General features: G+C 42.7%; 1 pseudogene; it reads left to right on the forward strand.

Annotated features, from left to right (window-relative positions):
- Positions 1 to 7,509: 7,509 nt before the first annotated feature.
- Positions 7,510 to 12,372, forward strand: LOC143394647 (sorcin pseudogene; annotated as a pseudogene).
- The last annotated feature ends 306 nt before the right edge of the window (positions 12,373 to 12,678 follow it).

Here is a 12,678-nt window from a genome sequence, read left to right on the forward strand (position 1 = left end):
ATTGTCTTGTTTAATCCTGTCTATAGTCGTACAATGTGAATAGAGACACATTGCCCACTTTCACCAAGGAGGAAGCAAAGCTCAGAGTAGTTAAGTAACTTGCTCTGAAAGTAGTAAGTGCTGGCGCAGGAATCAAATCCCCTCTGGTTGACTCCCTCCTGTCTACCAAGTAGCATATGCGGGGGATATTATTTAAGCGAGGAAAATGAGGATCAGAAAAATGAAAGAGTTTGCCCAGAGCTAGTAATAGCTGGGATGAGAACAGTCCTTCCTCAACCTCGCCCCATATGGCCCACAGTGAGCAAGAGTGCAAACAAAAGCAGAATGCTTGGAGTCAAGGTGGAAAATGAATGAAAGAGCAGCCTCAAGAAGGGATATCAAATACTACCTTTGATATTTTAAAGAATTTTTAGGACTGAAGTTGTAGTTTAATGGTAGAATGCTTGCCTGACATTTGAAGGACCCTAAATTTGATCCTCAGCACCACACACAAAATTTTAAAAAATAAATAAATAAATAACCCTGATGTTAACAGTAACTGTTTTGGCTAACATCATAACGTAACATGCAGATAAATGAATCTGGGACTGAGCATTTTGCTCTGTCCCCTGAGTTACAGCTTCGGGACAGGGTGATGAGTGATGAAGGCACTCTCCCTCTTACTGCTTTCCTGGTGGCCAGATGAGCTCTATCTGCCCTGAAGGCTCAAATTGTTTTCTTATTTCATTTATAGTGTGTCCACCTTGTATTGCACGGTATTTGATATTAGAAGGCAGGTGTGTTATTTGCTCAAAGCTGTAAGGAGGATAGGAGGCTGATGCCAGATCAAGGGTCAGACTGAACATGAGCAGTCCCAGAATTCCATGCCCACTTCATGCCCCTGTGACTATGATGACAGCCTGGTCCCCTAGGGTCTGCGGAGGTCACTGCACAACCTGTGGGGGGACTTCTGCTGTCTCCCACTGCACTGCAGCTTGAGGTGGTGGGATGAGGTGGGTGGAGAGTTTTGCTCCAACTGTGGATCACCAGTCCCTGGTAGGGGCCTATGGAGGGCTGGAGTTTACTTGAGGTTAGTCCCCCTCAGATGGGGCTCTATTCCAGGGGTTACCTACATGATTTCCCACCTCTGCTACCCACACTGAGTCAGATGACCTGCTTAGGAAAGCCAGGGTGCAGATAAGTGAGAACCGTATGGCCCCCCGGCCTACCCAAAGGAAAGGGCTTGGTTGAAATACCCAAATACCTCATTTCAGCCAAACCCAAAGTGTGGGATTTGAAGTCTGATCCTAAGGCAAGTGGAATCCACACCTCTTCCTGCTCTGTGAGGAAGGTGGCCTCAGTGCCCCTGCTATGGGCACCACCTGCTGATCAGTCCCAATCACCATGCTCTGTGTCCCTTTATCTGCCAAGTGGATCAGCAGCCCCTGTGTCCACTGAAAGTTACAGGAGCAGGACACTAGGAGTCTGAAGGTTTAGCAGGGTTTACAGCCCAGAGGTGGGGGCAGGGCCCAGCTAAAAGCCAGAGTACAGAGTAGTCATCAGCTTTCAGCAGCGGGAGGGCCATGCCGGAGACAGGCAGGGGCATGATGGATTTGGTTCCTAATCCCGCCCAGACAAGAAGGAAGCAAAGCTGCAGGCAAAATGCAGGGAGCTCACAGGGTTTGGCTATCAGGAGAGAGGGGAGGAAGGAGGCAGGAAGCCTGGGTGGTGGGACCACAGGTAGGTGGCCCGCAGAGGTAGGGGCACTTTGAGGGCTCATTATCTTGAAACTCATTGCAATGTTAACACGTTTTGACCTGGGAATTTTATATATAGGACTCCATCCCAAGGAAATACTGTAAAAGCTTTATGAACAAAGTCTTAGATCTATGTTTGAGAAGAACCTAGAAACTACAAATATGTCCCCCTAAATAAATAAATGATTAGTTAAATTATGGTTATGTAGATGTTAAAAATGTTTATCGCGTTAAAATCCAAGGAGTTAAAAAGACACAAGATATGAGAAAAGAAAAGATATGCATAGAAATAGAAAGACCAGAAGGAGTTCTGGAGGCTGAAAGTCCAAAATCAAGGTGTTGGCAGGGCCACGCTCCCTCTGAAACCTATTGAATAGGATCTTTGTCAATTCTTGGTGTTCCTTGGCTTGTAGATGTGTCTCTGCAATCTCTGGGTCATCACATGTCTATCTTCTTCGTGCCTGTCTCTCGGTGTCCAAATTTTCCTCTTCCTCTAAGTGTCAGGTAGGCGTTCAGGATGCCAAGATGTGGAGGCAGGGTATAAAGGATGCCGATGGAGGACTAGACAGGAAGAGTCATGTCCCTGTTTATGGTAAATCCCATTACCATGACAGCTCCCTCCCCTGAGGACTTATCACCATGACAATTCTCAGCACAGGTTTGGTGTTTTTAAATGACCAATGGGATAGGAAAGATAGTAGAATGAATCAGACATTATGACTCTATGTGCATATATGATTACCCGACTGATGTAACTCTACGTCATGTACAACCAGAAGAATGAGACGTTATACTCCATTTATGTATGATGTGTCAAAATGCATTCTACTGTCATGTATAACTAATTAGAACAAATGAAAAAAAAAAACCAACTAAGAAAAAATAATGAAAAATAAAATGACCCAATGGAGGTAAATGGGATGGGATGCGAATTAGGTTTTCTAAAGTAACCAGAGGCGGAAAATCAGACAATATTCCAATCAGGTATCATGAGATAACCAACAGGGGGAAAGTGGGGTAAGGTCTTCAATCAGGTCTGTGTGGGGAAGACAATGCCGCACAGCTCAGCATTGTAAGACACTGATTTCCAGACATCAGGGCCCTGAGCTTCTCTTGCTTGGCCTACTCTGCTCTGCTCTACCTTACCGAGTGCTACTTCCACCGTCACCTTCAGTAAATCGACTTTGCCTGTTACTTGTGAATGTCTTGCTCAATTCTTTCTTTGGGTCACCAAGGACCTGGACCTTGACGATGACATAAGGACTCCAGTCATGCTGGGTTAGTACCCACCCTCATCTGGTATGACTTCATTTTAATTTAATTACATCTACAAAGACTTAATTTCCGAATAAGATCACATTCACAGGTACCAGAGGTTAGAACCTCAAGGTATCTTTTTGAGATATAATTTTTTTATATAATAATAATTATATCTCTTTTGAGATATAATTCATCCCATAATAAGTACCATCTTTGCTTTTGGGCAGGGGAGAGAGGATTGTAGGGCCTTGGGTAGACTGTTTTGGGCCCCTGTATCCTCATCGTTAAAGTTGGGGGTAGAGTAGGCCTTTCCTAAGGGTCTCTTCAGCTGGGACATTCTGTGTCACTTAATCCCAGCCCTGAGGTGCCAACCCATCTTATGGCCCCCTCTTTCTTCTAAAAGGGCACCTGGAACTCAGCCACTCAGCCACTCAGTGCTCCAACTGGCCTCTGGTCATAGCCAGCTACTTGCAGACAACGTGCATAAAGAGGGAGGCTTCTCTGTGCCTGGGGACAAATGTGCTGGTAGAGAGAGGCCTGGGTTCTTTCTCAGCTTATACCACTGTTTTTAGCCCCTGACCCACTTGGTCCAATGACTTTGGACCAGTTACTTACAGCCATGCTCACTGTGTCACTTTCTGTAGGTCAGGGACACTGATGCCTTCCTACTAGTTTTGTGTAATGTTCCAGCAGCTTCTAGCAGAGCTTCCTGCTGCAGCCTCATTTGCTTCATTCAGTGGTCTCTTCCTAGGCAGGGTGGGGTCTCTTTCTATGCTGGGCAGGCGCAGTGCTGCACACCTGTAATCCCAGCTGCTCAGGAGGCTGAAGCAGGAGGATGGTGAATTCAAAGTCAGCCTCAGCAATTTAGTGAGGGCCCAAAACAGCTCAGTGAGACCCTGTCTCTAAATAAAATACAGCAAAGGGCTGGGTCTGTGGTTCAGTAGTTGAGTGCCCCTGAGTTCAATCTCCAGTACCAAAAATAAATAGATTGATTAATCAATTAATTTAATTTAATATAGAAAAGGGCTGGAAATGTGGCCTAGTGGTTAAGCACCCCCAAGTTCAATCCCAAGAGACCTTCTCTCAGAACAGCAACAACAGCAAAATGAGTTGGGGATGTATCTCAGTGGTTAAGCATCCCTGGGTTCAGTCCCTGGTACCAAAAAAAAAAAAAAAAAAAAAAAAGAAAAGAAAAGAAAGAAAGAAAGAAAGAAAAAAAAATCAGTGATCTCTTTCTTTCTCTTTTTTGTGAGGGAGGGAGGCAGGAACTGGGAATTGAACCCAGCGACACTTTACCACTGAGCAACATTCCCAGCCCTTTTTATTTTTCATTCTGAGACAGTCTAGCTAAGTTTTTGAGGCTGGCCTTGAACTTGTGATCTCCTGCGTCAGGCTCCTGAGTTGATGGGATTATAGGCAAGTGCCACTCGCCTAGCCAGAGTGATAATTTTTTTTTTTAAATATTTATTTATTACATCACTGTTGCTTTTGTTACAGAGCATTATGTAGAAGAATTCCATTAAATGGAATTTTGTTGTAGATGAAAACATATTTTTTTTTTAGTTGTAGATGGGCACACAGTATCTTTATTTATTTTTAATGTGGTGCTGAGGATTGAACCCAGTGCCTCACACATGCGAAGCAAGCACTTTCCCACTGAGCTACAACCCCAGCCTCCTTCCGCATTTTTTTAAACGAATTTTTACTTTTTTATGTGTGCCTAAGTATTGTGTGATGAAAACAGAACACTAGTCTGGAAGATCTTTTTCAGTAAACATAAAAGTTCTGGACTGAGGCTGTAGCTCAGGGGTAGAACACTTGCCTAGTAGGCCCTAGGGCCCCCCACCCCCGCCACACACACACAAATTGCAAGGAAAACACTAGGTCAGAGTTTGATAGCATTTTTTTCCCTTAGTAGTAAGAAAAATAATGATTTTTTTCAACCAATAATCCCTTAGAATAGATATAATATATTAAAGAATGTTTACTTTTCCTGTCAATTTCTGAATAAAGACTTTTTAAAAATCCAAAAAACAAACAAACAAACAAAAAAAAATATTTATTTATTTTTTTTAGTTTTCGGCGGACACAACATCTTTGTTTGTATGTGGTGCTGAGGATCGAACCCGGGCCGCACGCAGCCAGGCGAGCGCACTACCTTGAGCCACATCCCCAGCCCCAGAGAGTGATAATTTTAACACAAGAATCTAAGCCTATTGAACTTCTGCTTAAAATTCTTCCAGAACTCCCCTCCCAATATTAAAATCAAACTGCAACACGGAACCTGAAGCCCTTGGTGACGTAGTCCCGTCACTTCCCCTCTCTCTCTTCCCCACAGGCCTTGGAGCCCAAGATATGTGAGCCTATGGGGAATTTCCCCAAAGCATTAGCATTGTTTTGTTTTGTTTTGTGGTTCTGGGGATGGAATCCAGGGCCTTGCTCACACTAGACAAGTTCTTTCTCCACCACTGAGCTGCGCCCTCTCCCTGATAGTGGCATTAAGCTCAGCCTTGCCAGCCTTCCTGACCTGACAACTCCACACAGCCTTCAAGACTCAGCCTCCCCAAAAGAATTAAACAGACACTTCTCCAGAGAAGAAATACAAATTGTCAACATATATATGAAAAAAGGTTCAATATCATTAGCAATTAGGAAAATGAAAATCAAAACCACACTGAAATCTCATCTCACACCAGTCAGATGGCAGTCATCAAAAATAAAAATAATAATAAATGCTGGAGAGAAAGTGGGGGAAAAGGAACACTGTTGCTGGGATTGTAAATTATATAACCACTACAAAGGTATGGAGGTTCCTCAAAAGACTAGGCATGGGGGCTGGGGATGTGGCTCAAGCGGTAGTGCGCTCACCTGGTATGCGTGCAGCCTGGGTTCGATCCTCAGCACCACATACAAACAAAGATGTTGTGTCCGTCAAAAACTAAAAAATAAATATTAAAATTCTCTCTCTCTTAAAAAAAAAAAAAAAGACTAGGCATGGGGTCTGGGGACATAGCTCAGGGGGTAGAGTGCTTGCCTTGCATGCACGAGGCTCTGGGTTCAATCCCCAGAACCACACACACACATACACACACACACACACACACACACATACACACACACATACAGACTCGGCATGGAATGACCATATAACCCAGCTATATGATTCCTAGGTATTTATCCTAAAGAATTAAAGTCAACATAATATAATGTCACATGCATACTCATGTTTATAGCAGCACAATTTACAACAGCTAAACTGTAGAACCAGCCTAGGTGTCCATCAGTGGATATATAAAGAAAATGTGGTATATATATATATATATATATATATATATATATATATATATATACACAATGGAATTTTATTGAGCTATAAAGAAAAATGAAATTATGTCACTTGCAGGAAAATGTGTGGAACTAGAGACCATCATGTTAAGTGAAATAAGTCAAACTCAGGAGGTCAAGGGTTGTATGTTTTCTTTCATATGTGGAAGCTAGAGAGGAAAAAGGAAAATAAAGGTGGGGGAGGGGAATCTCATGAAAATCAAGGGGAGATCAGTAGAAGCAAGGGACTGGCGAGTGGGAGGGAGGGAGGGGGAAGTACTGGGGAGTGATACTGGTTGAATTATATGGTTTCATTATGTGCATGTACGAATATGTAACAGCAAATCCCATCATTGCATACACCTCTAATGCACCAATTTAAAAATGTTGGAGGAAAATCTTTAAAAATTTTAAAAAGACAGCTCCAGTATCAGCAGGAAATATGCCTAACCCTATTCTATCCTCTTCTGTGCTTTCTCGTACACCTGGACTCCTCCTTGGTGTTAGGCCTCTATCAATTACCTATTGTTTGTAATAAATTAGCCCCAAACTTAACATCTTAAAACATCAAGCAATTATTGTCTCATAGTTTCTGAGAGTCCAGTACACAGGAAACCTAGCTGTAAGATTTTGGCTCAGGGTCTCTTCTGAGGTTGCAAAGCGTTGCCCTTAATGAGACAGTCACCTGACCTGGTCAGCAGGAGGGTTCACTTCTAAACTCACTCCCAGGCCTAAGGTCCTCACTTCTCTATAGGGCTGCTCACCACGTGGAAGCTACTTTCCCCAGAGCAAATGATGAGAAAGGGAGAGAGACAGAGTTTGCACGAACCAATAAGAAGCTGCAGAATCTTTTATGGCCTAATGTTGTAATTGGTGGTGCATTCCTATAATCCCAGCTGAAAGAAAAGTGGCGCAGCACACACACCTGGGATAAGAAGTGGATTTATTGTCAGGAGCCTGATGAGGCTGCTCTGTACAAGAGAGGGACAGCAGCAGCAAGGAGGGAGAAAAGCAGCAACTTCCCCTTGAGTGTTATCTTTCATAGGCTAGAATCCTGGCCATGCACTAGGGGCGGGTGTAGTCTTGACTGACATACTAAGCATTCCCTCATCTTGTGGAAGGCAAATTTGTTTCTTGGGAACAGAGACAGGCAGTTTTCCTATCTCAGAGAGGGAATAGGAGAATAAGCATGTCCCTTTATCGTTTCAAGGAGAAAACAGGGAAATCAGTAAGTTCCCATCTCAGGGGACAGTAAGTTTCCTCCTATCTCTTGGTGAGAGAACAGGGAGAGACCAGCACGACTTCAGGCTGGTAGGTTTTATCTCAGGCTAGTTTCTGTTTCTTGGGAAAGATCAGTATTCATAAAGTGGGGGCTGGGGAAAGGAAGATGGCTGCAATTGTGCTAACCAGTGACTTGGGAGGCTGAGCAGGAGGATTGCAAGTTTGAGGTTAGCTTCAGCAATTTAGCAAGGCTCTAAGCAACTTATCCAGATCCTGTCTCAAAAAGTAAAAAGAGCCAGGGATATGGCTCAGTGGTAAAGCGCCCCTGAGTTTAATCCCCAGTACATCAGCAGCAGCAGCAGCAGCAACGTCTTCATCATCCTTAACGTCTATTGTCAGAAATGATTTACCACTATGCCACATTCTACTAGTCACACAGACTGACACTTTTAAAATGTGTGAAGAGAAGGAGAGAATCACAGGGAGTCTTGTCAGTTAGTTGACTATTTGGCTATTCTGGGTCTCTTATTTTTCCAAATGAATTTTTAGAATTGCTTTTTCTAGTTTTGTAAGGAATGTCATTGGGATTTTAATGGGAATTGCATTCATTCTGTATATTGCTTTTGGTAATATGGCCATTTTGATAATATTAATTCTGCCTATCCAAGAACATGCCTTTCCATCCTCTAATGTCTTATTCAGTTTTTTTCTTCAGTATTTTATAGTTTTCATTTTAGAGAACCTTCATATTCATAGTTAGATTAATGCTCTAGTATTTTATTTATTTGAAGTTATTGTAGTGGAATAGTTTTCCTAATTTCTTTTTCAGCACATTCATTATCTGAATATAGGAAAATGACTAGGTCTCCATCCACATGTATGAAGACTTGAATTAGGTGTCAACATACCTTATATACAAACAGAGAAATGAAAAATTGTGGTATATATATATATTAAGAATTGTAAGGGGGCTGGGTTATGACTCAGTGGTAGAGTACTTGTCTCACATGTGTGAGGTGCTGGGTTCGATCCTTAGCACCACATAAAAATAAAATAAAGATGTTGCGTCCACTGGAAAAAAAAAAAAAAAAAAAAAATATTGAAAAATTCTCGGGGCTGGGGATGTGGCTCAAGCGGTAGCGCGCTCGCCTGGCATGCGTGCGGCCCAGGTTCGATCCTCAGCACCACATACAAACAAAGATGTTGTGCCCGCCGATAACTAAAAATAAATAAATAAATAAATAAATATTAAATTAAAAAAAAAGAAAAATTCTCTCTCTCTCTTTAAAAAAATAAAATAAAAAAAGAATTGTAATGCAAAGAAAAGTACATGTATAATGGCATAAGTTGACATGAACATACTTTATATACAGAGATACGAAAAATTGTGCTCTATATGTGTAATAAGAATTGTAATGCATTCCACTGTTGTCGTGTATTTAAAAAAAATAATAAAATCAATAAAAAAAAAAAAAGAAAGAAGGTGACCAGGTCTCACCAAGTTTCCAAGGCTGCCCTTGAACTTAAGATCCTTCTGCCTCAGCCTCCCAAGTACCTGGATTACAGATATGTGCTACTGCCCCCAGCAACTCAGGATTTTTTGTGAGGCCAGAGAATCAGGCTGGAATGCCTTATAACCAAGAATGTTGCAGCCAGACAAAAGTACCCAATGGCTGTGGGTTAGTGTTATCTCTGTTAGAAGATGTTTCTACTGGAAAATTTGTTGCTGAAAGTTTTGGACACTTGTCTTTGATAACTCTAGGATCTGGGTTTCAGAAGAAACTGTCCTACTATTGCCCTTGCCAGAAGTTCCCATTTCCCCATGTTTGCTGTCAAGCACACATCAGGGCTCTGCCTTGGATTGACAGAAGCCTGGTCACCTACCTATTCTCCAAGTGCAAGGGATTCTGGGAAGTTTAACATTTTGTCCAGGAAAGTACATCCTTGTTTTTGCTTTTTTTTTTTTTTTTTCTGCTCAGCGTCTGTTGGTTGCATTTTTCTCCTCTTCTATCACCGGCCTCCTTCCTCTTTTCCCTTTTGGGAAGTTTGGTAGGGCTGTCATAACAAGTATCACAAACTGACTTAAACAACAGAGGGCTTTTTTCTTTTCTCAAAGTTCTAGAGCCTCAAAGTTCAAGATCAAGATGTTGGCTGGTTTGATTCCTTCTGAGGATTTTCTGCTTGGCTTGTGGATGGCTGCTTCTTGCTGTGTCTTCACGTGGTCTTTCTTGTGGAATGTAGATCTCTGGTGTTTCTGTGTGTATCCAAATCTCTTCCTATAAGGACACCAGTCAGATTGGCTCAGTGCCCACCTAATGATCCCATTTTAACTTAATCACTTCTTTAAAAGGGCTGTCTTCCCATACTGTCTCATTCTGAGGTGTGGGGTTGGGACTTCAGCGTATGAATTTGGAGGCACGAAAGTCAACCTAAAAGATCTATGTTTTAAGGTTTCAGATTATTTTCCCTCTCTTTACCTGATGACAGCATCTGTACCATCCATTAACCTTGCATGCTCTTCTCCCTAGCCCAGCTAGGATCTTGTGTGCCAGTCATTTGCTGCCTTGAATTCTTCAGCATCCAGAAGCCCCAGGCCAGCCTGGCTGGTGCCAGGAGGGTCAAGACCCCCTGCTGTGGGGCTCCCAGGGAATGAGGACCAGAGACTGGACCATGTAGAGAGAAGCAGAGGGCCCTAGCAGCTGAGGAGTCAGATTTAAATCTTTTTTTGTCTTTCTACATCAGATAAAACTCAATGCATGTACCTTTTGTCAGGAACAAAGGGAAGGGACCCTGCTCTTTTTTGTTGTGGTGGTTCCGGGGATTGAACCCAGGCTGCTCTCCCACTGAGCTACATCCCCAGCCCTTTCTCTTTTTTTGAGGCAGGATCTCACTAAATTGCCCAGGCTGGCCTTAAACCCGCCTCAGTCTCCTGAGTAGTTGGGATTATAGGCCTGTGCCACCGTGCCTGGTTCTACAACTTTTGATAACCTAATAGCTCCCATTATGTGCCGGACATGGAATGGAATCATAGCACCACAAATGTGAGAACTGAAGGGGTCTTTGAGATTAATAAATGCTAGGCAAGGCCATGAGTGATTTCGGGACATGGTCTTTGATCCAGATAAAGCTCATCTTTCTAGGCTAGAACATAGTTCCAAATTGGGTTCTGCTTAGAAATATGCCAAGAAGGTGCTTTCCTGTGTACCAAACCCTACTTTTCAGTCCCTCAGAAGAATTCCCCTATTCATTAGTATGTTCTAGAAACCAGTTCTTTGCCTGCACCTGACTATGCTGACCCACCTGAGAACATCTCAAACAACCTGCCTTGAATGCCCGCTGCAGCTGGGTAGGCTAGCCTGGCAGGTCCCTTTGCACTGTAGAGTGATTGACGCTTCAGCCTTAGAGATTGCCCAGACCCTTTGACTAATAACATTCTTTCTAGGGATTATATTTTAAGGAAAGAAAATCAGAGAAATAATCAAAATTTATGTGTGAGAATACCCATTGTAGCATAGTTTATAACAGCAAAAAAAAAAAATCAAAACAAATTCAGTCACAAATAATAGGAGATTGGCAAGTAAATTATACATATGAAGAGTAGTCATAAAGAATATTTTAGGGGGCTGGGGTTGTGGCTCAGTGGCAGAGCACTTGCCTTGCACATGTGAGGCACTGGGTTCAATCCTTAGCACCAGATAAAAAATAAATAAACAAAATAAAGGTATTGTGTCCATGTATAACTAAAAACAATATTTTTTTAAAAGAATATTTTAGGGCACTGTGGCACAGGCCTGTAATCTCAGTTAATCTGGAGACTCAAGCAGGAAGATAGCAAGTTCAAGGTCAACCTGGGCAACTTGGCAAGATCCTACCTCTAAATTGAAAACAAAATTAAAAAGGACTGGAGATGTAAGTCAGTGGTAAAGCTCCCCTGGGTTCAAGTCCTACTACAAGAAGAAGAAGAAGGAGGAAGGGGCAGGGAGGAGGAGGAGGAGGAAGAGAAGAAGAGTTGCCCTGGGGTGGGGAGGCAGAGCTCGGTCTGCACCAAGGCCTATCTGGGGCACCCCGGTGCCAGCAGTGAGTACTACCCTGGCAAGTAAGGAGGGGGTCCTGGAGGACAAACGCAGAATCCTCTGTGTGGTCACTTTGCTGCTATAGCAGGACAGGATGAGCAAATAGATGCTGCTGAATTGCAGAGATGTCTGCCACAGTTGGGCATTGCTGGAGGATACAAACCTTTTAACCTGGAGACTTGTCAGCTTGCAATTTCAATGGTGAATAGAGACAGGTTTGGCATGATGGGCTTCGATGAATTTAAAGAACTCTGGGCTGCATTGAATGGCTGGAGACCACACTTCATCAGTTTTGATGGTGGTAGGAGTAGAACCGGGGATCCTCAAGAATTGCAGAAGGTAGCGAGGGGAAAGGGAAAAATAATACAAGGGGGAGATATGAACTGCAGTAGAGGGGGTAGAGAGAGAAGAGGGGAGGGGAGGGGAGGGGGATAGTAAAGGATAGGAAAGGCAGCAGAATACAACAGACACTAGTATGGCAATATATAAATCAATGGAAGTGTAACTGATGTGATTCTGCAATTTGTATATGGGGTAAAAATGGGAGTTCATAACCCACTTGAATCAAAGTGTGAAATATGATATATCAAGAACTATGTAATGTTTTGAACAACCAACAATAAAAAAAAAAAAAAAAAAGAATTGCAGAAGGTGCTAAGGACAACAGGTGCTGAAGTCGACTCCCCAAACTGAGTTCAATTACAAAACAATACAGCACCAGTGGAAAGATCACCTTAGACGACTACATGGCCTGCTGAGGGGACGCTGGGCAGCAAGGTGTTGCAATTTTCCTTTAGGATGACTTCATTTAGTGTGTCATGACTGTCTAAGAGGAAGCTGTATGGGCGGAGCATGCATTCTCTCTGGAGTTTGCATTTGCTAACTCTTTGCCTTCAGCAACATGTAAACGTACATGGCTACTTCCCGACAGCTATTGTAAAGGTTTGTAACTGTATACACAACTGAAGGTTTGTTTGTAGTTTTGATAATGAATTCTTTGGAACTTGATAAGGCCAAGTCTGTTATACCAATTAGAACTCCTTGAGCTATTATCAATCATACTT

Source organism: Callospermophilus lateralis, chromosome 3 (genome assembly GCF_048772815.1).
Source record: "Callospermophilus lateralis isolate mCalLat2 chromosome 3, mCalLat2.hap1, whole genome shotgun sequence".
NCBI classification, from domain to species: Eukaryota; Metazoa; Chordata; class Mammalia; order Rodentia; family Sciuridae; genus Callospermophilus; species Callospermophilus lateralis.